At 42.9% G+C, this 27,194-nt stretch overlaps 1 pseudogene; it reads right to left on the reverse strand.

Annotated features, from left to right (window-relative positions):
- Positions 1-760: 760 nt before the first annotated feature.
- LOC101973141 (transmembrane protein 132B-like) overlaps positions 761-27,194 on the reverse strand; it is a 40,174-nt pseudogene continuing 13,740 nt past the window's right edge.

Genomic DNA, 27,194 nt, shown 5'->3' on the forward strand with positions numbered 1-27,194 from the left:
CTTGGATATTGAAGCTCCAAAAGAGATGGAACTGAAAACGTCTTCTAGAAGGAGCCAGACTTCCTGGATAGCTTGGCTCTGCGTCCATCAGGCATGAACTCTCTTCTGTCCTCACAGTTGTTCTGTGCTACCTTCCCACTAAGCCCTCTGAAAGGCCACTGGCTAACCAGGGAGCTCTTCCTAAAAGGCACCAGCTGGCCTGCAAACTGCTTTTGCAGTTAAGGCCTAGGTATTCTGCTTCATTCTCCAGTTAAGTTGAAGCTCTCTGCAGTCCCTGGCTTCAGCTCCTAAGCACCATTTTAAATACTTATAAAACCAATCCAATACCAGCCTCTCAGGCCACCGCTATACCACCTGCAATTTCAGCCCTGTCTGTGGCATGCAAGAGCTATAGGAGAAATTTCTGGCTGCTGCATCATGGCTAGAAGAGGCTGAGTTGTCAAGTTCCCATCCATGAGAATCTAAAATAAGAGAGCAATTGAATGAAAACAATTCTCTTTTGAATAGCTCAGTTGTCAGCCACTGGGAGTAAGGGTTACTTGATGCAGGTGCCTCCTACTTTGGGCCTTTCAAATTCCATTTCTTAGGGATGCAAATGGCTCAGTTAACTCATAATGAGACAGATTAGTCCAGTGTCTGCTTTCCCACCTATAGCATCTTAATAAATAAAAGTGTCACATTATGCTAATCTGAAATTCTTGCTTTGAGATAATGACTCATGATGATTCTAAATATTTTTATTTAAAAATTATACAAGAATCACTTTTTTTCCTCTTAGCACTTTGATTTTTTAATAGTTTGTTTATAATATCTGCTTCTTGGGCTCTGGAATAGTCATTTATTTTTGTGAATTCTGGGGGGAACCCATTGCTTTTCCCGCAAACGAACACCTGTGAAGATAGTTATTGTACGAAAAATTTATATTGCTAACTTGAAACATCATTTAATTTTCTTTTTTTCTGGTAAGATGGAAAGTTTTATTGGAGGCTATTCCCTGGGAAATTTTCCTTCAGCGCAGATGTAGATGGATTCTACCTTTAGATTCAGTTTGGATGGTACATTGTGTTGACTACAAAGAACCTGCATAATCACTGCTCCCTGGGGGCTTTCTGCCCTCAGCAGTGTTCTCCAGGAGCTCCTCAGGATTCTTAGCAAACAGAGGATAAAAATAAATGTGTGTGTTCACAACTTTCCTCTAAGTTGTATTAAACTTCACATAGAAAAATGTAAAGAGATGACCCTCCCTCACTGGATATCAACATTTTAAGCAAAACCCCTGTCCCAGTCATACACAAGAAAGTTCAACAGCAAAAGGTAGGAAAAACAAAGTGAGAATAAGCTTCTTAGATGCTGTCACTAATGAAAGAAGTGCTCAAAACTTGAAAAACCTGACATCCTGTATGGAGACCCAGGAAATGACATGACAAGGCAAATCCCAGGGAATAAAACTCATTTGTAAATCACACAGATCTCAAAGGCTGAAATTTCTTCTCTTCATGTTTCAAAAAAAATTCCAGAGGTCAAAGGAACAGGTGCAGGTGGAAATGTATATAAAAATACTGAGCAGTGCTCCTAACAAATAAGGACAGCTACATTCAGTCACCTCTCACGAGTGTCCAAACTCAGGCCACGGGCTGTACCTGCCCACTGTGCTTTAAAAGGTCTAGGAACAGGAAAATCACCATCCAAATCTCCCCTCACTACACACACCCATTCACCATGAGATGACTAACAATGTCTGTGGGGTCGGGTTTTCTCTACCTGCACTGAGCTGGTACCAGGCTGTAGGCAAAACTGTTGTCTTAGAATTCCTCCAGTCCCTACATGTAGCTGTCTTAGAGGCATTTCCCAGCTTAAAACCCAAGCTGACATAACTCTCCAGGCCTCTGAAACATGCTTAGGAAGGGCTCCCTCCAGACCTCCATGAACTCAGCTTTGTGAAGTCACCCTATTTCTGATCAGACTCACTGCTCCACCATTCAGAAAACAGAAGGCATAAAGGTGAATACAACATAAGAAAGGAGTTTACATCTGGTCCTGCAGTCTTTCCATATAGTCTCTGAAGTCCTGTGAGTCCCCCAGCCCCTTGTCCTGGCAGACCCACTTGATGTTGTCATCACTGTCAAACAGGATGGAGTTGGTGTACGGGCCCCCATCCTCAGGAAGAATGGTGGTGTAGGAAGTAAACCTGACCCTCTTCCTCTTCGGGCCAGAAGAGTTTACAGGTTCATTTTTCATCTCTTTCTCATAGACATAGTCAGAAGGTCTGAGCAACTGACTGTGGAAGGGCTTCTGGGAACCTCCATTCAGCAGGAAGTTCCTCTCCTCGAACTGCAGCCCCCTGTCTATCATGGTCGTGCACTCCTCCGAGGGGAGCGTGATGTCCACTGGGTTCTCCAAAAGCTCCACCTTGTTCCCAAGCCAGACCCAGTCGTGGGAGTGGAGGATGTTGCCCTGCTCGCTCACCGCAAGTCTTTTGTGTCTGTACTTCCAGGAAAATGCCACGCAGTTGATCAGGAAGTCAAGGATGGCAAGGCAGAAGACGCAGAGCAGGGCGTACATGCCAATCTCCAAGTCCATCAAGCCCCTGGAGGCGACTGTAAGGTCACTAGGGTTACTAGATTCTAGAAACTTCCCCTGGGTGGGGAAGCTGGTGAAGGCATCTGCACCACCACTCTTGAGTAGCTTCTTGTCCTTCCCCTCCCCAGGCAGTGGCAGGGTTGTGCTCCTGTTGGTCCTGTCCTCTGGGCCAGGAGGGCTCCCACGCTGGAGCCACTCCTGGACTGCTCGCTCCTGGCTCCCTTCCCACTCTATGGAGTTGTGGTGATCTTTGTATCCCCGGTTCACACCCTCAATGTCATTGCTACCTTCTCGGTGCTCCTCCTTGATCCCTGGTGCAAACCAGACCTTGACACTTTCTTTACCCAAGCAAGAACACTCTTCCTCTTGGTCTTCTGGAAAGGCTCTCTGATCATCATCTCCAACTTTATCAGGGGCCCTTGTCCTTCGCACTCTGCAACCACAACCGGCCACTGGGACTGCAAGTTTGGCTGGACAGACACCACCATTTTATCTAATGATGAGATAGTTATGGAAACATCCTTGGGATCATAAATGTTTAAAGGTGTCACGGAGCCATCACTGAACAAAATCCAAGAACTGACTATGGCTTCCTGAGGGAAACGAAATCAAAGCATGATCAGCTCCCTTCAAAAAAGATTTCCTATATAAATGCTTTTAAGTATATGTAGAAAAAAATCTTCCATTTTATAATCTTTACCAGTTCTTGTCATGCCTTGAACTGGCATCAATAATCTGTAGGAGCTCAACTAGTATGAGAAATAAATAATAAGCTTTCATGAATGCACTAAAGTGTAAAGTAATTTACTGCATGCCATACCAAAGAATTTGACTTTGACCTTTCTAAAAACACTTTGAAAGACAAGGCAATTTATCTGAATCAATTTTAGGTGCAACTACTCAGGCTACTGCTAAAGATAATATTGCTTTGAACCTACTTTATTAGGAAGCCAATGCTGATGAAGCAAAACGCACTCTGGTAAATTTCTTGGTAAATGATGGATTATGAAGTTGGACTGCTTGAACGGCCCAGTGCCTCAGTTATCTTTATAAATGATTTGCAACAGCCAGGCACAGTGATGCACACCTATAATCCTAGCCAACCAGGAGGTTGAGACAGGAGGATCATGAGTTCAGGCCAGTCTCAGCAACTCAGCAAGATGCAGTATCAGAAATTACCCATTTGGTTTGGCCAAGGTAAAAAAACATGGCCCTCAGCTCACAGTCCAACAGCAGACTATCCAATCACAGCTTATCTATCCTGCTGGAGAACAAATGGCAGAGGAAATGAGCCTCGGTCTCTACACGCTTTCCTAGGCCCAATGTGCTGGGAGAGATGCAGGGAGCAGCTCCAAGAACAGCAAGGGGCTGCGAGACACTGCTGACCCTCTATGTAGCACAAAAAGACCTAGAGAGGAGCTGAACCATGGACCAGGGCACAGGGCTCCAGGCTCTCACCTGCTCTGAGGCCTGGAGGACATCCTGGGCAGCCACTGTAGAGACGATGACCCTTTGGTCCACCCTGTGAAGCTGCAGGGAGAGGGACAAGCCAGCCACCAGCTGCATGCCCAGCTCCACGATGGTGACGCGGTCATCCAGGACAATCACTGTCTTCTCAGCCAGGATGGAGTCAGAGAGAGGTGAGAGGACCTGGGGAGTAAGTGAGAAAGCGCAGTCTCTGCCCATGTGAAAATTTCAAGTCCTGGAGCTGGCAGGGCCTCAGGAGACTCTGCAGTGCTCTATAGAGCACACACAGGAAGACTGCTTATGTAGGTATCCTGCCATGGTCCAATTAAACTTAGCACTTGAAGGAGTTTTATAAAGGTCACCTTAATACACTTCCTTTCTTGGGATTCATGCCATGATAACAACAGTGTATTTTCTGAGATAAGCTTGTTTTAAGTTAGAGGCAATAACTCAAATTGCCTGCCTTGGTACTCAGCACTCAAAGAGTAGCGCTTTCCCAACAACCGACATTCAGGCTTTGAAAGCAGTGGCCTGTGGTCCACTCTTTTGAAGGAAATGGTGCTCAGCCCTCTTCTCCTGCTCACATCTCTTTCAATGGGCAGGTTAAATGCCTATCATGGGACAATATGATCACTGTGTGGACAACTGTGGGATAACTGGATGAACAGTTAAAGTAGGGTAAGGAATAGTCATGTCCTAAGGAGCTGTTCCTACCACTTTACTATCTAATGTGCAACCATGGGAGACTGAAAGCGGGACAGGAATATGTCAAAGGCACAATTTCCAGAAAAGTCCGCCTAAATGTTGACCTTAACCTTCAAACACAATGAGAAAGCACTGTACAATCACACTGTTATATGGCATAGCTGGCTCTAAAACAAGGGTCTCCCAAATTATACAGGAACCCTTAACAGCAGAATGCATTCCCCAGCTGGTAGCAGGAGAATTCAGACTCTAAGTGTGAGAAGGACTGAATCCAGCCATTACTCATGAGAGGGACCATGTGAGAAGGAATGGAGGGGTCCTCTTAGAGGACAGGGCAACACCTGGCTGACAGTAAGGAAACTGTGACCTCAGTGCTATAACTATAAGAGAGCTAAGTTCTTCCAAGAAACTGAATGAGATTAAAAGCCAATGAGTTCCCAAAACTCCAAGATTAAGGGCCAAGCCCAGCCAGCACTTGGATCTCAGCCTTGGGAACCCTGAGCATGAAACCAGCCCACCCACCAGGACTGTGTACCCACAGAATATAACTTAATAAATTACTGTTGTCTTGAAATGTTAAATTGGTGGTAATATATTACACAGAAATAGACACAAATATAGAATGTTACATATTTAATTCAACTTTGTCAAAAATCAACTTTGGCAACACCTAAAATAAGACATAATTAACTATGATCAGTAACATTTTAAATTTGCAAAAATAAAACAAGCTGTGACTTTTTTTTTTAATCTTGCCAAATCAGTTAGAAATTATTTTACTATTAGTATGATGAAAATAGAGAGCTTTGAACTATGGATTCTTTGTGATTTATAGCCAAATACATGCTTTAAAAAAATCTTTGTCTACTGTTAAAGGTATAATATAGCTAAATGGTTAAATGTTAAGGTTGAGGAGAAATTTGCTTTCAGAGATTCTACCACCTACTAGTACAGATTAAAAAAAAAAAAACAGTGTCTTATCGGGAAAAGGGTGACTTACACTATGTGTTTCATTTAGCTTTCTCTGGTAAAAACAGATCAGGCATTTTTCTCAACCTTTTAAGAAAATACAAAATGTGTTTAGGTTATTAAAATTGGTGAATACTCTATTGCTTTACATGATTCTGTCACAGGCAGACTCGGTATCTGCACATTTGCACAATCACCCTCACAAATGTGCACACCCCCCGCCATGGCAGCATTTGCCTGCATCATCAGCAGGTAGTGGTGTTGGAGAGGTGGCAAAACATGAACCCCCTGTACCTGAACAGTGGTGATTCCTGGCTCCCGATCAACCAGGGTTCTGCCATCCTGTAACTGGGCGACACTGGGCAACTCTGGGCTCCTCCACCTTCATGAACACTGTCACAAGGTCAGTGATGTCAAACTGCCAGTCTGGGCCCAACATGTAGGTCAGCTGACCCAAGTCAGATGACTTGGTCACAAACTGGGTGAGGACGTGCACCAGGACACGCTGGTACTGCAGGGAGCAGCCTCACCTCTTCTTCTCCTCATTCTCCTCCTCTTTGCTTTCCTGGGTGGGCCTGAACACAAACAGACCACAACAGAGTAAGGATCCTTGTTGGGAATGAGTGTCATGTGCCCCTGATTTAGAGTCCAGGTGATGGCGCAGAGTGAAATAAAGTGGCTTTTCTCAGGCCAAATCTGTTCATCTATTGATTCACTCAACTTTCAGCAGTTAATTCATTCAATACCTTTTCAGCAGTCACCGTGAGCCACACAAGCTGCTTCACACTTAGAAGGTGGACAGCAAGTGCACCCTGGCTTCCCTGGTCCACTGCCACAGGAGACTCCAGACCAGACAGGCAGAAATGGAGCCTCTGCTCTTTGCCTTCTGGAAACTGGGCATCAAAATACAATTCCCCATGTGGGAATGAAGCAAGATGGTGGCTTCTGAAGCAGAAATGCGAGGTCCTGAGACAGAGGAGCTGTCTGGATTCCTGCTTGCACTCCCTGTTGGGCCTTGAGACAGGTGCTCTGCTCTCCCATGGGCTCAGGTATCTCATGCTGGAAATAAAAATAAAAATGGATGCCTGTTCCTCCCCTTTGGAAGTATAAAGATCAAGGTCCAAGGACATCAAGTTGTGAAGACACTGGGAAAGCCCCTTAGGAACTGCAAAGATAAACCAGGAGCCAGTGGGCTGGGCCTGCTCTCATATCCCACTCCTCACTGGCCTGGGCCAGTGGACTCCACAGAAGCAGCTCCCTCCTTCTAGGCCCTTGGGGTGCCAGAGCGCTCTCCTCTGGCATATCCTGCTCTCACCCACAAGTGCTGCTCTGGGAGCAATGCTGCTTATGTTACTGGTAAAACTTGTGAGTGGATCTCTCCTTTCCCGATTCCTGGCTTCTGCTTCCCTTCCCCAAGGCTCTGGCCCTTCCTCTAATCCTGGCACATGCTCTCCATCTGTCCACAGCCCACCCTGAGAAATCCTCTGGTTCTGCAATTCCAGAACCTTCCCCTAAAGAAGAACCTCTCCTGTGGCCTCATAGGAGAGGACTTTGATTCATGGCTGTTGCCTAGTCTGCGACCACCAGTGAGGAGGAATACATCAGGGGATGAAATGACAGCAACTCCTATGTACTGTTGTTACACGTACTATAGGCCTAGTCTCCCCATGATGACAGCTGACTTTACAACAGCCACACGTTTTACTCATTCATTCCTCACAAAACCTGAAAACTGAAGTTGGACTGCTATCCTGATCATGTGGATAAGAAAGGGGCCACATAACTGATCATGTGCAGAGGCAGGGCCAAGCCCAATCTGGTTGTCCCTGTGTACGTCCTCACTGGCTCTACAACTAACCTCATCTTTACTGTGGCTGTGACAAAAGGCTCACAGTGGTTAACAAGTGTGTTACAGTTTAGATTGAGGCATTCCCAAAAGTTCATGTACGAAAGGATGAAAAAATGTTCAGAGGTGAAAAAATCAGATTATGAGACCTGTGACCTATTAATCCACTGATATGTATTAACTGGTGGTAACTGTAGGCAGTGGGGTATAGTTGTAGGAGGCAGGTCACTGGGAGTAGGCTTTAGGGGTTTATATTTTGTCCCTGCTGAGTGTGGTGCTCTCTCTGCTTCCTGGTTAGCACATCCTGAGCTGCTTTCTTTCTCCCTGCCCTTCTGACATGATGGTCTGCCTCACCTCTGGCCCAGAGCTATGAAGTCAGCTGACCATGGACTGCACCTCTGATACCATGAACTGAAATAAACTTGTCATTCTCTATGTTGTTCTTGTCAGGTCTTCTGATCTCAGTGACGCAAACTGACTAACTAGCAGGTTTGCATCCAGTTCCATTTGATTTCTGAAATATGTGTTATTCAAAATAGGTCAATCTGCCTCCTTGAACCAGCACTGTGACCAGCAATTCCAGTTTTCTGAAGCGAGAAGTAAAGATCTTTATGGGTAAGAGAGATGCCTTCAGAAGAAAAGGGACACAGCATTAAAAACATTGTGACATACTGAAAAGTCATTCCCATTCTTTTTTTGAGTCCATCAGAATATATCACCAGCACTGTTTCTGATCAATGCTACAAAGTCTTTAAACGCTGTCCTGATACTTAACAAAGACACACAGAGAGACAGCATCTACTCAGAAATTTAGAACATTGTTTTCTTTGTATTAATTTTTGATACAATTTATTTTATTATAAATGATACCAGCTGTCTTTTTTTGTGCTAGTGATGAGAAGTTCCCCTTAATTAAGTGGATAAAACTGAGAGAAGTGCATTATAAAGTATATTTTACACTTCATTAAAAGGTGGCATTATGATAAAAGTTGTCAGTAAATACGTGAACTTTTAGAAGTTCTGAATTATTGAAACAAAACAGTTCTGTTAGGTTAAGATAAACTTTATTCTATTAATTATTTTAACTTTTAAATAATATTTTAAAATAATCACAAATTCACTGGAAGAAAAAAAAGTATGGAGAGATCCCATACACTCATAACCCAGTACTGCAAAATGACTATCTTTGTAATGAGAAGACAATACCAAAACCAAGCAATTGGCCTTGGCACACACAGAGCTCATTCAGATATTGTCGCGACCCCCTTGCCCGCAAGGAAGACGCGACTCAGGAATCTTCTTTCAGCAGTTTATTCAGGCCCTTGATATTTTTCTAATAATTCTTCTAATAATCCTCGGATGCCCCTCCCAGCCTTAATAAAGCACCGCGAACCACAATGCGAAGCTGCCACGTGGACCCTTCTCACAGGGTGTTAGAAAACAACACGCCAACTTTCTCTGATAAGGAGTTGACAACATGCCAACTCTCTCTGATATGGAGTTGTCCTTCACAGACCACAGCGGAGCCAGCGCCATCATGTAATGGCGACCACAGTCCGCAGGAATGGCTCACCACAAGATATCACCAACTTTAGAGTCACTTGTGCCTGTATGCATGTATGGGTGAGCAATAACCTCCATGCCAAACTTATTTTGGCCTGGTAACAAAGTTTGACCACTTGGAAGGCAGGCACCTTAATTCCATTTAGGTTCCTTGGCCTCCCTGCTTTCACAAACAATTGTTTTAAAGACTTCCTCTATGTGCTTTAAGCACCACATTGATGAGGTCCTAAGTTTTTGTTTCAACCAAATATGATTGTCAAATATAACTTAAGAAATTCATGAATTCAGGAAGACTTCTATCCTATTTTACTTTTATTGATTCTGTCTTTCTTTTTTCCTTTTCAAAGTTCCAAATCTTTTTCAGTTATCATTTTCTTTTTCTTTGGAGAAGCTCCACCAGCCATTCTTTGAGGGTAGGTCTCCTGAAAATAAATTCTGTCTCTCTTTATGTAAGAGTGTCTTTATTTCCCCTTCATTTTTAAAGAATACTTTTCTCAGATATAGATTCAGGACTGACAGTTCTTTTCTTTCACCATTGGAAAAATGTGCCACATCTTTCTGGACTCCTTGGTCTCAGATGAGAAATTCATCCTCATTCAAATTAGTGTAATATCAGAATGTTCTTATGATTCTTCCTTTGTCTTCTAAGTTTCACAAGCTTAATTATGATTTGCCTTGGCATAGATTTCTTTGAATTTGTCACTTTTGTGATTTCTCAACTTTTCAAATCCACAAGCTGTGTCTTTTGTCAAATTTGGGAAGTTTTCAGCCACTATTTCTTCAAATACTTTTTAAGCCCTATACCCTTTCCTGTCCTCAGATTCTAATTACAGAAATTTAGATCTTTTGTCATTGTTCACAAGTCCCTGAAGCTCTGTTCGCTTGTTCCCAACCTACTTCTCTCTTACTCATATTGAGTAAATTCTTTTGTCTGTCTTCCACTGACTTGATCCTCTAACAGCCCCACTGACAGTTACTCTCTTTTTTAGTCCTATGATTTACATCTTCTTCTTTATGTTGAGTACATGTGCTTGCTGAGTTTTTCTAATTTTGTTTTGTTTTGTTTTGTTTTGGGGCTATTTGTAATTCCTCACTGAGAGCTTTGTTTTTTTCTCCCTGCTTGGTATAACAAGTGATTTTCAATTGTCTTCTGCACATTCTGAATATTATGACAGAAAATCCTGGATCCCACTAACACCTGCTTTAGTAACTTTGTTCTGTTTTAGTGCACAAGTGCTGATGGGCTTTTCTGAGCTTTGGCTCTAATGACAACTTGAGCTTGGAGCCCATGTGATCTGTTTTGGATACCATGGGGTGCCCACTCCTCCCCTGCTAGTTTTGCCCAAAAGGCAGAATGCACAGCCCTAGAAGAGGTGGAGGGTGGGCCAAAATCAAGAAGCCACACAGGCAGTCAGCTCTGGGCCTGTCGTTCGGGTTTCAGGGAAGAGTCTTGAGTCCCATCCTCACCTCTGCTGAAGGGCCCACTTTTCCAACAGGGAGTCTCTTGCTTTTCCCATAGCTGGCCATCTAGTGATGCTAAAAAATTCAACGTCCTCAGGTCCTGTTCCATACATAGCAAGAAGACTCCAAGGTGCACACCCATAACCTCCTCAGCCACAGCCAGCCTCACTTGCTTTCTACATACGGCAGTATGCAGCTCTGTTGAGCACTCTGTGGCCTCCTAGCAAGGATCAGCCTTCCTCAATTCCCTCCAGGCCCTCAGTGGCAGCATTCTGAAATCTAGATTTCTACCAGCCCTGCAGTTGTCTGTGCAGTGAGTGATTTCCCCAGGATGCTCCTCTCACATTCTGAGCACCATCACCACCTTCCCTGTTGCAACTCAGGCCAACCTTGGCCTTTCCTTTTCTGTTTCTGGCCTTTACTCTGATGAGCAGATGTGAGGGAAGAGCCCACCTCTAGGATCTGTCTGGTTGTTGCAGGTTATTTGGATCCTTTTGTTGAATGACTGGGGCCCCCATTTTCTGACTGGTGCGCATCCTCAGGCTACTCCCAGCTCCTAAATACTGTCACCCTCTCTCCTTGAAACGTGGCTCAGTCCATCTTCAAAGCCAGCAACACTCTGTCCAAATGTTCACACCTTCAAATCCCTCCCACTTCCCTTATGTATTGGCTATGGAGAATGTTCTGCTCTCAAATGGCTTATCTGATGGGTCTGGCCCACCATGGTACTCTCCATTGATCAGTTGTTTGTAGCTATTTCTGTGAAGTCCCCTCACCACCCTATCAGATCAGTGTTTGGTGATGGTAATCTTGGAGAGCAAGCAGTTCATCTTTAGAATTCTGTCTACTGAAGTACACATCACATCACTGAATTCTTGGGACAACTTTTCAGTAATATTATTCTCAATTCAGAAAAGAAACTGAGGAATGGACAAGTGAAGCTACAAGTTCACAGAGCTTTAAGTGGGAAAACCAGGGTTTAAACTCAGACAGCCTCACTCCAGAGCTCGCAGTCTTAATCCCTGCATTGTGTCCATAAGAAATGACCAACATCCACGAGCAGGGAGACTAAGGAAGAGGAACACAAGAATGAACATGAGTGAGATGGGGATGTAAAACAGCTGAGCCAATGCCAGGGCCCATGCTAGGCACACCTATCATCTCACTGAATCCTCACAACTGCTCTAAAAGGTGTTAATACTAAAATGTGAGTGAGTCCCAAGTCAGACTCCTCTTAACCCCAAGCACAGACCACTGTAACCCACTGTGGTATGGTCCTCACCTTCTGTTGGAGGCCACTGGGATCCTCCAACCTTTGATCTGGCTTAGCTCTGTGTCTGAGATCTCAATCTGCAAGGGGAGTCGGGGCGCCCAGACAGTGACTTCCACCTGGGAAGTGAAGTGCTGCTTGGTGAAGTTTACTATCGTGTCCACTTTACTCTTCATTTCCTTCTCATTCATGAAAATGGAGTCACAGTTGTTGGAAACCTTTGGGGAAGAGAGAGAACCATGAGATGCACCAGAAAGAAAAGCATAAGCCAAACCTAACAACAGCAAAGCATGTGAGCAGTGACAGCTCTGATTTATTAAGACACCAGGATGACTGCAAGAACATGACTCTCATAAAAGGGTAATTTGTAGGCACTAATTAGTGACAAATACTGATAAATAGACTCCAGAAAAAAACATTTTGTTACAAAACTCTGACAAGTAAACCCGTAAACATAATTTAATGGAGTTACACAACCTCTGTTGCTTTTGCAATGTGCTTTTTCTTTATCTTACCTTTTTTTTATGAACTCAAACCACCACTAATAAAACACCAGGTGCAATTTGTTTCACTCTGGCACCATATTAGAAGATGCACAACAGGTTTTTGTTACATAAAAACATACTTAACTCAAGCCATAAAGAGGATCTTCTGAAAAACCAAGAGAGCTTTGTACTAGATTTAAAATCCTGGTAAATCCATGAGGCAAAATACTCATGAAATGTGCTAGAAACATAGATGCAATTATTTTTGCCCCATTAAACTATAATTTTGCAGAATAGTGATAAGGATGTAGCATTTTAGCATGGTCTTTTGACTCAGTGTTTGGAGCCTCCCCCTTTAATTAATCCACTCACAGATTCAGAATTAGACAACTTAAGGCTCCATTTCAATTCACATCTTCAGGATAAGCAAATAAAATGTTGCTGCCTTGTTCTCCTGGCACATCAGGAAAAACATATAGATAAGGAAAGAGGAATGAGTAGGCATCACGTCATGAAGAGAAGACAGAAAATAAACCATCAATTCACAATAGAATAACAAAACTGCAAAGGAGCCAGAATCTCGTTTTACAGATGAAGAAACTGAGGCTAAAACATAACTGGCCACAGGTCTGACAACTTTTTTTAACTTAACAAAATAAGCTTATTATCTTGAAGTTCCAGAACTCAAAACTCCAAAAATAAATTTTGGTTAAAATTAGCAGAGCTGGATCTGGGGATGTGGCTCAATGGTTGCATACTTGCCTAGCATGCATGAGCCACTGGTTTTGATTCTCAGTACCACATAAAAAAATAAAGATATTGTGTCCACATTAAAAAAAAAAACTAAAAAAAAAAATATTAGCAGAGCTGTTTTCTTAAAAGTCTGTATCAGACTGGGCACTGGCAAGGCTCACAACTCAACCAGTGATGGCACCACACAGCCAGTCTGACAAGCCACCAACTAGAACCTGACACTTCCCTTCCTCCTCTCTTCACCTCGATCTGGAGCTGCAGATCAGACCTCTGCTCCAGGCCTCAGAACCAGGAGCCCAACTGCCTGCTAAGCATCATCAGGTAATTGGCTCAAGAGTGACATCAGAAATACCAACTTCCACACCCAGGGAAAACCTCCAAGTAATTTGAGACAAATTATCACCCTCCCCTTCAAAATGGTACTAATATAAATTTGCTCCCTGAGGAGGAAGAGAAGGCCTCCAATCACCCACCAATCACGTTTCTGGATGTGATAGTTTACCCTAGATTCAAACCAAATTCTCCCCCTCATCCCAGTCACAGAGAAAGAACCTTATCATTTCCACTTCACAACATCAGCATCATCTTAGGGAATATATAAGTATTTCACTTAGGCCACTAACTAGAAGATCAGCTGAAATAACAGTGACCCTGAGTAACCCTGGTCCACAAAGCAATGCAGAGGTAGCCAGAGAGCAACTGGGTCATTTTGGAGTCCCCTTCTGCCCTGTCAGAATGGAGTAGTCCAAAGTCCCCTTCTCTCCAGAATCTGCTCTTCTGAACAACAAATCTGCCCTGGCATCACAGTGGGTTATTTGTGGAGTACTTTGTGTTGATGTTGTTGTTGCTCATGTGGCTATTCTTATTGAGCATTTTAAGTTCCTGTATATTTCACATAGTAACTTTCTGTCACATTAATCATTTGCAAAAATTTTCCCCCATTCTGCAGGCTGTCTCTTCCCTCTATGGCAAGTTTGTTGCATAGAAGCTTCTCAGTTTGACTAATCCTATTTGTCTATTTTTACTTTTATTCCCTGTATTTTGGGGTCTTATGAAAAATGTAATTGCCTATACCAATGTCACAAGATGTTTACTCTGGTTCCTTCTTGTGGTTTCACAGTTTCAGATCTTACATTTGAGTTTCTTACACATTCTGTTCTCATTGTCATTTTTTGTTGTTGTTTTTGTTATGGGGGATGAAACTAGGGCCTCCCACATGCCAGGCAAGTGCTTTGCCACTGAGCTAAAACCCCAGTCCTCAAGTTTATTTTCATACCAAGAAATAGAGGTCAAATTTAAATCTCCTCCTAGTGAATATCCAGTTTTTACAGCACTATTTTTTGAAGAAATTCTCTTTTCTCCAACATATGTTTTTGGCACCTTTGTTGAGAATCATTTGCCTGTAAGTACATAAGGTTATTTCTGAATCTATTCTGTTCCACTGGTCTGCATGTCTATTTTTAAAGGGATAAATTCAAATGGCCAACAAATTCATGGGAAAAAAATCCCTCAATTTAATTAGCCATCAGGTCCATAAGACTCAAAAAATACTATCTCACCAAAGTTAGAGTGGTCATCACCAAAAAGAAAACAAAAAACAAATGATGGCAAGGATGTGAGAGGAAATTCTCATACATTATTGATAGGAACACAAACTAATACAGTCATATGGAGAACAGATGGAGGCACTAAAAGTAGATCTACTACATAATCCACTTCTGGGTATATCTCCAAAGAAAATGCTATCAGCATATAAAAGACATACCTGCCACCCACATTCATGGATGCACTGTTTACAGCAGCTGATATGGAATCAACCCAGATGCCATCAGTGGATGAAAAGATAAAGAAGATGTGCTATATACACACAGTTGTATATAATGGAATATTATTCAGTCACAAAAGAATGATATTTCATCATTTACAGCAAAGAGGGTGGAATTTGAGGGTATTAAAAGAAATAAGTCAAGAACCATGTTTTTATACATGTATGTTTTTAAAAGTTAATCTAAATGTTTAACAGTGATTACTAGAGGCTGAGAAGTGTTGAGGGGTGGGTAGGGGGAGATGGGATAATATGTACCAAAAGAGTTAGATAGCAGTAATAAGTTCTGGTGCTCTACAAAAGAGTTGGGGACAAGTCTTTGCAATGACCTATTATGTTTTATGTCTAACCAGAGAGAAAAGCTCAAAGACCCCAATTATAAGGTAGTGAGAAGAAAATGGAAATATTAATTGTCCTGATTTGATCAGTACCCACTGTATACATGTATTGAAATATCACACTGTGGCCCATAAACATGTACAATTATTTTGTTCATTTAAAGTTTGAAATGTTTGAGATGAAAATGTTAACTTCCCTGATTTGTACATTATGTTCTCTATGTAAGCATAAATTATCACACAGTACCCATGAATTTATAGAATTAAAATAATACTGTTTTTAAAAGATGATTTGGGCGATAACCAAAAATACAAGCAACATTAAATGTTGGCAAGAATGTGGGGAAAAAGGCACACTCATACATTCCTGATGGGTCTGCAAATTGGTGCAACCACTACAGAAAGCAGTATGGATATTCCTCAGAAAACTTAGAATGGAACAACTATTTGACCCAGCTATCCCACTTTTTGGTTTATACCCAAAGGACTTAAAATCAGCATACTACAGTGATGCATTCGAATCAGTGTTTATGACAGCATAATTCATAATAGCTAAACTATGGAACCAACCTAGGTACCCTTCAACAGATTAACAGATAAAGAAAGCAGGGCATGGAAACATAACAGAATATTACTCAGCTTAAAGAATAATAAAAGTATGGCCTTTACTGGTAAATGGATGGAACTGGAGAATATCATGCTAAGAAAAATAAGCCAATCCCCAAAAACCAAAGGTTGAATGTTTTCTCTGATGTTCGGATAATAATTCACAATAAGGGGATGGGGGGAGCTAGGGAAGAATGGAGGTACTTGGATTAGTACAGAGGAAAGTGAAGAGGGTGGAGGGTGTAGGGGCAAGAAGGATAATAGAATGAATCAAACATTATAACCCTATGTGCATATATGATTACATGACTATATAACTCTACATCATGTTCAACCAGAAGAATGAGAAGATATAGACCATTTATGTATGATGTGTTCTACTATCATGTATAAATAATTAGAACACATTTTAAATATTTCTTTAAAAGATGATAGTAGACAGTGGAGCTAACAAGTCTCTTGGCCCCATAATTACAGTTTGAGCTGAAAAGGGCATTTCTTTGATTCTTCAAATTTTAGGAAAAAAGAATACTTTCCCATTTTCTCTGCTTTACTTTTTTAAAGGGGAGAAAATGAAGAGCAAAAAAAATCAGCTATTTTGGAGGGCATGAATGAAGAACTTAAATCTGCATTATTGTACCCAGGAAAGGGAACAATCAGAATATGATTTCTGATTAGAGCAGAAAAATGGAACTGAGGGTCATGCTCTTACTTTAAAATCCCATGATACTGACTCAAAGTTAAACTTGGCTGCCATCCATTTAGATACTTAGGAATGGTAACAGAAGTCCTATTACAAAGCAAACCCTCTTCCCATGGGAGCACTACACTGGGGCAAGTGGAGGTTCAAGAAGAACAGTTCCTCTGGAGCAAAAGAATGTAGTCTGCCCATGCCTTGCAGACTAATCCATTGGTTCCCTGCCAATCAGAAGGCTGCAGTGCATGTATTAGGAGGTTTCCTTCTGCCCTCATCTTTTCCCTGATGCAAGTAGTTGTCACTGATTGCTGGGACTTTCCCAATCCTACCTTTTAGAGTACAGACCTCAACTCTCCTACATTTATGAAAAATTCTGGTTCTTCTTTGTCAACTGCTTTCCACCCACAACTAATTCCACTTTGGATCACTCTGAACCACATCTCACTGCCAGGAACACTTCATCTTTGGAAATCATGAGAGTTTTTTTGTGTCATTAGATCTGAAATCATAATTCAGTGACTCTGCACCCTTTCAGAGCATGTGCAGATTTAACCCTGCCTTTTATTTCAGGAATCGATGTACAACTGAAATGGACAAAATAATTAATTATTTAAAAATGTAAAAGAGTAAAAGAATTTAGCAGTTCTGTATGTTGTTATAATTTTTCTCTCCAAGAATATAAATACCCTTTAAAAATGTACGTTCTCCATCCTTGTGTGATTCAACTAAAACAGCTCATTTAATATGGCTTATCATATTGGGTGCTAACACCTGAATACATGAAAAAACATATAGGGGCCATATCAGATATACAAAAAACAGAGTTCCCCACTCCACGGATTCACCTATTTACAGCTGGCCCTGTTACTTATAGGTTCTGTATCTGTAAATTCACGCTTTCTAAAAATTATTTGTAACCCCAAAAGCAACATTCAGAGGACTTTTGTGGTGACTGGTGGAAACATAGACTGCACCGAAAACTCTTAAGTCACCTGTCCCACGCACACACCCCCAGCTGAATGCTCCCTGTCACTTTACCACAACTTCCAACAGGACCACCGCCTGCGGGGCAGCTCGCCTTTGCACAGGGCCTCGCTGCTGGCCCTTCCTGCCACTCCACACAACAAGCCCCACCGTTACTCCCTGAGGGGTCTGGATGCTCACTTCATCTGTCCAGAATCCAGGCACGAAAAGGCTGCCATATGCTCAGATTCGTGAGGGGGTCGGGGAGGACCATGCCCAGCGCTGCCCAGGTGCTGAGGCCACACAGAGGCAGCTGATCCCCTGAGGCGTAGGGCCGCTTCCCCACTCAAAGGCAGCAATCTCGCCCGGTCCTTCCACTGCTTTCCCCCCTGTGGACCGTGTCCTCAAAACTGGGGGCCACAGAGGCAGGACCCCACCTGCCACTCACCACACAGCAGCCCTCAGCCCGCACCTTCTGGGTTCTAACACCATTATGGCTTCCTTTCTCTTCAGGAGACCATGGCGCTCCGCCCACCTAGGCCTTGCTGCCCCTCCACTGATTGGCTAGGAAGAGGCACTTGGTACGACCCTGGCCAATGTTTTGTGAGAAGCCCACTAGGGATTCTGGGAAAAGGCTCTTTCACAGAGACACTCAGGAAGTGACACATCCTTCCACCAGATGTTGTCTCATGGAAATGCAGGAGGATTGCCCCAGGCTCCAAGAACCTCCTGGGAGCTGGCCAGGGCCTGGTGCTGTGAGCTGAGAAGAATGGAAGGAACCCAGGTGCTGTCTGGGCCCTGACCCAGAGAGGCTGCTGGACCGGCTCTGCAGGAAGGGCAGACTTGATGACCTTCACCGTTGTGAAAACCATGTTCATCTTCACCACTAAAATCATGCCAAAGACCCCAGCTCAAGGGCCACTGCTCAGAGGGCCTCCCTTTAGGCTTGTCCACTACAAACTTCCTGTACCCTTCTGGTGTCCCTCTCCATCTATGTTACTCCACATTCCTCTAATTTGTTGTGCGTGCCCCTGAGTACACACTACACGATTTCCTTAAGTTTGGTATTTTTGCATGATTTACATTATGTAGATTACTCTGTTATGCTACATTATTTCCTTCTCAGTAGCTATTCTTGGAATGCTCCTGGTTGATTCTTATCCCTGGACTCCACCTGAAGGTAATCTGCCTGTGGACCTGTCTCCTCTTCACTCCTCTGGCACAGTGCAGGGCGCTTAGAAAGCATTCAATAAGTAAATGCTGAATGTGTGACCAGGTCACAACCGGTTCTTCTGGGACCTGTTCCTCCCAGGCATCACCAAAAGCAGTGAGTGTCTTGATGAAAGGGAAACAGGGGCACTTAAATGAGATCTCATGCTGATGGCATAAAGAAAAATGAAAGTAATTTCAAAGGTCATTAGAGAAAACACAGTGGGAAGACACAAAGTAGGTAAGAAAACACAAAGCTGTTACGTGTATGACCTTGGAGTCCCAGGGGTCAATTTGACGTTTTTACTAGGAACTGAGATCCTTATATATGAAATTACACAGAGTACATGTGTATTGGGGCAGACGAATTTTAGGAGATAAATGATGAGATATTTATGATGAGATAAAAATCAGAGTCAGATTTCCATCATTTTTCTAAATGATACCTTCAAGGCTGTCTGAGCCCCAAGAGGAACATTGAAAACCAAATGCTACCAATCCTAATATAAGAAGAACTGAGGATAGGATTGGAAACAGACAACTTGTGTCACATTAATCTATAAGCATGTGTAAAATGGCTTGTAAATGTCATCTTAGAAAACTTGCCTTTAGAGGTTAATATTTTTACAGTCAAATTACACTTTTGCAACTACGTTAGTCATGAATAAAAGAGACCAAAGGGGACTCTCCATATGTAAAGATATCTCCTTGGGGATCTTCTAAGACATAATTTTCTTCATTTTCTGTTTAGGAAAACAGCAGTAGTTTCATCTGCATTACCAGTCCTCTGTGTTTGCCAAATTGTAGACCCATTGGTTAGAGATGGGAGACTGTGCATTAAACCTCTTCCTTAGGACACCTCCCCCAACCCAAGAACTGTGCCTTAAACCTCTTCATTAGGACACCTCCCCCAACCCAAGAACTGTGCCACTAAGTTAGAAGGAAAGAATACTACAGAATCAGGTAGTATGTTGCTCACAAAATTCACAGAATATATTGGAATTTTATACCAAAACAGACAAAAAGAAAAACCTAGTCAATTGAAATCTGAACCAAACACTTTGTATATACTACTGTTTAGCAAAGTATACTCTAAGGTACAATAGATCCCAAACTATTTAATTTACCTTGATTTTTTGCCAAAAAATAAAAATGAATAATAGTAGATATCATGTGTTTTTTATTACATAACAATTATTTTCAAAGATATACTTAAAATCATACCAATTAGACTCTCCAAATATTCTGTATATGAGGTGTTTTGTCCCTATGTTACAGATGGGAAAACTGAGGCCCAGTTTAGGTTGCTTCTCCAGTGATCACAACGGGCAGATGCAGAGTGTGGGTTCACACTGTGGTCTACGTCAGAGGCCTCCTAGGTACAGTGTGTTGCTGCCTTGCTGCACCCCACACAATGAAAATGTGGCCTTGCCTCCAGAGGATCATAGGCTGATGGGAAGAGGCAAGACCTAAATGCACACATGGGGACCTTTAACCAACCTTGATGAGATATAATTTATAATTAATATGGTGCATATGTTTAAAGGGTAAAGTCCTATGAATTTGATGCTGTATATACCTATGAACCCACCCTCCACTCAGATTATTCCTGTCACTCTGAATGCCTCTTTTCCATCCATCACTCCCTGAGTTCCTGGCTCTATGTAACTGCTGATGAGCTTTCTGCACTGTAGAATCACATGTGCACTCTGTGCTCACAAGATGCCCAGGTCTTGCTGGCTGCATTCGGTCCATCCAAACAACAAGAAGGGGTTGCTGCTCACCTTAATTTGAGGTGCCCATGACATCTCCTGCCCAAAGAGACTCTCTGTCCCTCATCCCCCACCACTGGACCACCTCTATAGAGGAAAAAAAAAGGAAGAAACAAAAAGCTACCCAAATTGCATTCAGCAAAGCTTAATTCTACCTTTTTAAACAAGCACTACCAAAATGGTGCCCCTTATCAAGACTATGCCAACAACCAAGGCCCAAGGTTAGGATTTGGTGCAAAGCTTAGCATGTACTTGTCTATGGGAGTTTTTATTTAAGCACTTTATACCTTCACAGGGAATATTTAAAATGCACTGCCAATATAGGTTTATATGAGAGTCCCCTACTTCACATGCATCCCACCGTGCCTGGAAAGACAGTGTCCACCTGCAGAGCCCAGCAGCACTTGGTGCTGCTAGCATCCTGCATAGTTGTGACCAGGGCCCTGGGCTTCTGGGGAGCATCTCTGCAGCATAAATGCCACGTGCCACATGCACAGGTGCAGGGGCCACGAGCTTAAGTCTTCAGGGTGGGTATATAGATCAGCCACATAAAAGACAAATATTTTGCAGGATTCTGAATCATAGTCTCAGAAAGAGAGGAATATTGAAGGATAGAATTATTTGTGTTTTTCAAACTTGTTTTGAAACTACTTTTGTTGGGGAGGGATTGAAGATTTAACCCAGGAGTGCTCAACTACTGAGCCACCTCCCTAGCTCGTTTTTTTTTTTTTTTTTTTTTTTTTTTTTGAGATGGGTTTTTCCAAATTGACAAGGCTACCCTTGAACTTGTGGTCTTCCTGCTTCTGCCTCCCAAGCCACTGGGATTACAGATGTGTGCCACAACAACTAACTGAAAGTTGTTTTGTGGGTTTTTTTTTTTTTAAGAAAAGAAACTTTTGCAAAAAGAATAGTGTGAACTGTTAACTTGTAAAAATCAAAAGCTAAGAATTTTTATCTCTGAGATTTTAGGAAAAGGGGAAAAGTACCTCATACCCCCTACTCCAGGTCATAGGAAGGCCCAGGCTAGACACCTGGAAGGGTCAAGAAAAGTCTGGACACCCACGTTCACACTCAAATTGAAGATTTCCGGGGAGGTCCAGGAAAACAAACCCCAACAAAGGTCAGAGAGGAAAGTCTGGTGTTCAGGCAGGCGGGATTGCCCAGTCAGTCATCAGAATCCACCCCTTAATTTACTCTGAGCCCTTTCTGGCATGGGAAGTGCTGGTTGAATCCTGGATATAATCCTGATTCTTGCTTGTCTGAGAAGGAGCCCCTGGGGTGAAACTACAAGGATTCTTACTGTAAATGACTTGCACGCCTTCTACAAATCCCTGGAGACACAGCTCCAACACTACCTGCTCCCAGAAGTCACTATGGCCTGTCAGCCCTCACTCTCCTGTCCCCATTTCACTTTGCACACACATTTAAAGGAACATTTCTAAATCATGACCATTGAGGCTAAGGGTCAGGCCCAAACCATCTATGCAGCTGTAGCACCTGGCAGCACAGTGTGTGCTTATAAAGTAACAAGATTAATGGAGACTTAAGTTCCTGTGAGGTTTGAGCCAATGGCTTCTCAGGCCAAGTCTCCCAAAGTTCAGTTGTCTGTGTGGTGTGGTCACCCGCTCTGCCACGTCTCCACATCATAAACAACTTGATTTCCCACTGGGAAATACAGCCAGTGAGGCTTTGAAGTGAGAGCAGGAGGAAGTCTGCTGGTGACCCATACCCTCAACCTCCCCATCCCTCCAAGGATCCCAGAAGGAAGTCACTTGCTGTAAGTTCATAACTTTCATAGACAGCTTGCTCCTGTCTCCCCAGCTCACTCAGTTTGGGAACGACCAGTAATAGTTCAGTTCTGCCCACCTAGTTTGGCCACAAGCAGGCAGGTGTCTATGAGGGGTGGGCTCCTTGCACTAAATGCATCATTTCCTGAGGTACTTTAGAAACAATCCAATAGCTATTTGTTTTACATCCTTCCAAGTCTCATGTTCTATACCAGAATGGCACATGTGCCAGGCTTGAAGAAACGCTGAAGCAACATCTATAGATTGTGGATTTGCAAGGCCACAATTTGAATTTCAAACAGCTTAGCAGAGACTTCAAGTACTAAACAGCAGAAGAGCACACTGAGCCCACTGTCCTACCAGAAGGCTCTGAGCATGACCAGGGCTGTGCCCTCTGAGGAGCAGCAGAAGCCCCACATAGGAGGGAGGAGAGGCCCTAATTACAGGTCCTAAATAAACAAACAAGCAGACAACAACAAAGCCTGGATTAGGGCTCCCTCAAATGTATCACCCCAAACAGCAGGTTTTCAGTAACAACAAGAAAAACCACAAGACATGAAAAGAAGCATGTCTTAGCTGAGACTGCCATAAGGAAATAGACCCTTTGGGAAACTTCAGCCTCATTGTTTTCCTAACCATTCTGGAGGGTGAGAAACTTGAGACCACAGTGCTAGCACACATGGGGACTGCAGGGGTGGAAAGAGTGTTGTTCCCAGCCTGCCCAGCCCTGTCTCCCACTATGTGCACACCTTCCTCCCAAGGCTGGGCCTTGGGACATGCAGAGAGGAGAGGAGGGTCTCTCCTCTTCTTCTGCTGGAGGAAATGAGCCCCATCATGAAGGTCCCACCTGTATGACTTCATCTAAGCGTAATTATGCCCCAGAGCGCACCTCCAAATATCATCACATTGGAGCTTAGGGCGTCACCACGTGGATTTGATGGAAGGACTCAAACATACATTCCACAGTAAACAGAAAACCGTTACCCACCCACAGGGGAAAAGGCAAGTGCCAGAAACTTCCTATGAGAGCTCAGATGTCGATCTTAGCTAAGATTTTAAAATACGGAAAACATATATCATACAATATATAAACATATATATTGCATATTATAAATAATACATATGAAATATCATATATTTTTAAAATAATAAAATGATAGTAATATGACAATGTTATAACAAGTAGAAAATATCAGAAAGCAAAATTATTTTTTGGAAAAAAATTTTCCAGAGATTAAAAAAAGCACAAAAATTGAAACAAAAAATATTTTAGAGAAGATCAAAATTAGGATGAGGTGGACAGAAAGAAGTGGCCAAGCTGAGAGAATGATAGAGATTATACCCCAAAGAACAAAGAAAAAGATGATGAGGAAAGTGAACACAGTGTAAGAGAAACACTGAGCTCACCCACAGACATGGACCCGGATGCTAGACAAGGGAAAGGGGAGGAGCAGGAAGTGTTGAGGAAATAATGATTAAAACCATCCAAACCTGATGAAAACACCACACGTCCAAGAACTCCAACAAGCAGGGTAAACACTAAGACAGTCACATTCAGACACATCTCAGTAAAAATTTTGAAAGACAAAGAGAAAATAATACAAACATCAAAAGAAAAGTTATTCATTATGCACAAAGGAAACTCAAATTAACACCTGACTTATCAGACATAATGGAACCGGAGGCTGAGGAACACCATCCAAAAGGTTCAAAAGGGACTGTCAATCAAGAATCCTATAGGCAGCAAGATTATTTCAAAATGAATGCAAAATAAATACATTCCTGAAAGTTCTTCAAGCTGAGAACAAGTTAGCTATGTGGTACTTTGAATCCACATTAAAAATACTATTGAAAGTAATTGCCTAATTATAAAAGACAGTAAAAATGTGTATTTGTTTTCCTACTTGAAACTGATTTTAAAAGCAGTTATCTCAAGCAGTATGTATATAATTGTACTGTTGGGCCCAAACCATGTAGAAATGTAATATGGTGAATCATAACAGGAAAAAGGAGGTAGGCAGGAGCAAAGCTGCGCAGAGTGGGAGTCTGACACCAAAGGCTGGAGCCACAGAAACAAACCAAAGGAGCAAGCCAAGATGGTAAATAAGGAGGTTAATTTTAAAATTATCTAATTATGGACCTGATCTCCTGCTCTAAGCTTCTATATGAGTCATAAATTACATGGTAGTAAAAATGCACTGGTATGCTTATGACATATTTAGTATGAGCAATAATAATATCACAAAGAGGGATAAGAGTTATACGGAAGTAATCCTTCTGTATCTCAAAGGAATTATTACTACAAAATTCTCAAGTCGATCTGGTAAGATGTGTATGGAAATCCTGTAGCAACTACTAAGAAATTAACCCTAAAGTAGTTTAAAAAATCATTAAAAGAATTAAAATATCATACTAGAAAGTGTTCAGCTAGTGCAAAAGAAATTGGTAAAAGTGGAAGAGAGAAAAACAATAGGAAAATAATATGCAAAAAATGTACAGAAGAGGTTATCAAATATATCAATAGAATGTTCCTGTGAGTTGGTTTGAAAGCCCAACAGAGAGAGATCATCAGACATGACAGAAACAAGAGGTCCCACTATGTGATGCCTGCAGCAGAGGCACCTATATCCAGAGATGAACCAGGTGGAAGGGAAAAGGGCAAAGGAAGGAGCTCTGTACACACCACTCTACAAAGCCTACAGCAGCTATCAATGGGAGACAAGTCGATTCTGACAAGAAAGGACATTATTATTAGTAAAACTATCAAGATATTAGGAAGAAATAGCAATTATAAATATTAGATCTTAATTAGTGAAACTGATCATAGAAAAACATAGAGAAAATACAAAAAAGAATTGGTACATTAAAAATAACAAAATAGACATTAGGTGGGCTGGGGTGGTGGCTCAGTGGTAGAATGCTTGTCTAGCATGCGTGAGGCCCTGGGTTCAAATAAAGGTCCATTGACAATTAAAAATTTAAAAGACATTTAGTTAGACTGACAAAGGAAAAGGGAAAGAAGACCTAAATAACTAAAACCAGGAGTGAAAGAGACAACATTATTATGACATTTAAAGAAAGATAAAGGGCTACAGATGGACACTATGAATGGTTGTGTGTTAACAAATAAGAAAACCTAGAGAAAATGGACAAGTTCCTCCAGCTGACTCGGGAGGAACCTAAAACCCGAACAGTCCTGCGACAAGCACAAGTGGTACTGGTGATCACAGGAAGAAAAGCCCATCCCCAGGTGGCATCCCAGTGAATTCACCAAATGTTTACACAACCGACACCAACCTTTGACAAACTCTTTCAAATAATACAAGAGAAAATCTTTCCCTATTCATTTCATGGGGCCACTTTTAGCCGGATACCAAAACCAAAGTAAAAGTATTCAAGAAAATAGTCAACAGGATCCAGGAATATATAGCAACCTATATGAAGACTGTGCACCATGGCCAGGTCAGATTTGTCAGAAATGCAGGACTGGAGTGACATCAGAAAACTGACTGAGGGAGTGCCCCATACCAATAAGGAACAAGAGCACACCAGCATCTCAGTCAAAAAAAAAAAAAAGGCACTTGACAACATCTAAAAGCAACTGTGTCAGGGATGACAAGCTAGGGACAGAAGGGGCTTCCTGGCCCAGATGAGGAGCACCTGCCAAAACCCACAGCTAAGATCAAACTTTGTGGTGACCTTGGCCACAGTAACACACTGTGGTCCCCTGGGGGCACTCTCCTGCCTCGTGATTTGTTCAGTGCTAGCCAATAGCATGCAAAAGCGTTTGCTGAGGGCTTCTGGGAAATGAGCTCCCCCAGCCCTCCTGTGACCTCCAAAAGTTTCTGCTGTTCTGTCTGTGGTCCTGGGACCTGGGGCAGGACCAGCTGCAGCAGGCTTTTGACCAAGGGGTGGGAAGCTGCCTGGGCAGGGGAGAGAGCCACGGAGAAGCCTCTTCCTGAGGGCGGAGGTGGAGGGGTGTGAGGCCAGCAAGTCCTCTGCCTTTGTCCCCAGTTTGCACACCTTGAAGGGAATCAGCACTGACCTCAAAGCTTGTCTTGCCTGGAAAGTGCTTGGGCAGTGGAGGGCTCAGTGACAACTAGGCATTTCTGACCATGTGAGCGAGGATGCACAAGTTACAAGGCACAGACTCCACTGAGAAGAGAAGGGTGGGGGTGGGTCATACTAAGGCGGGAAAGTGGCAGAGCCTCAGCTTCAACCAGGAACCATCCTGGCCCCTCTCTCTTCCTCTCAGCTTCTTAGCTGCCCCTTATCACTCTGTGGCAACTGGCCCTGTCATTCCAGGCACTGGCAGACACTTTAAGGGGACCTCACCTGTTATTGAGCGAAGCCCAGGCTGACTACTTCAAGTTCTGGGAGGGAGAGTGTGCTGGGTCCAGCTCAGGGGGCAAGTGGCCCTTAGGCTGGCTCCTCAGGGAAACGTCATGCAGGGTAGACATGGCGAGCGGCCGGCCCACTAGTGCAAGGAGAAGTGAGGGAAGAAATTACCAGAAAGAAAGAGGGAAAGATAATATCACCCTGGGCAGATGTCCACAGGTGTCTCCTGTGTTGGTCTAATTAAGTGAACACAGTTGGCACACTGGCCACTTCCTCATCAAGGATGATCGGCATCAAGTTCGCAGGAGCCACGGACCATCCAAGCAGCATATCCCACTGTGTGGTCTCTAGGCCAAACTGTGCTCTCCCTGGCGTGGCTGACCACCTCTCCCCGCCCCTCAAACAGATCTGCACTAGTGCCTTTGACCTTATGGTCCAAGGGGGTCAGAAGGCATGACAGGCTCAGGAGCATCTGTCACAGAGCCTCTCTCCTGTGACCTGGTTATGAGCTCATGAGACCACAGTCATGATTCAGGGAGCAAGCTTGCCCTCTAAGGGCC

The sequence above is a fragment of the Ictidomys tridecemlineatus genome, assembly GCF_052094955.1.
Source record: "Ictidomys tridecemlineatus isolate mIctTri1 chromosome 1 unlocalized genomic scaffold, mIctTri1.hap1 SUPER_1_unloc_2, whole genome shotgun sequence".
NCBI classification, from domain to species: Eukaryota; Metazoa; Chordata; class Mammalia; order Rodentia; family Sciuridae; genus Ictidomys; species Ictidomys tridecemlineatus.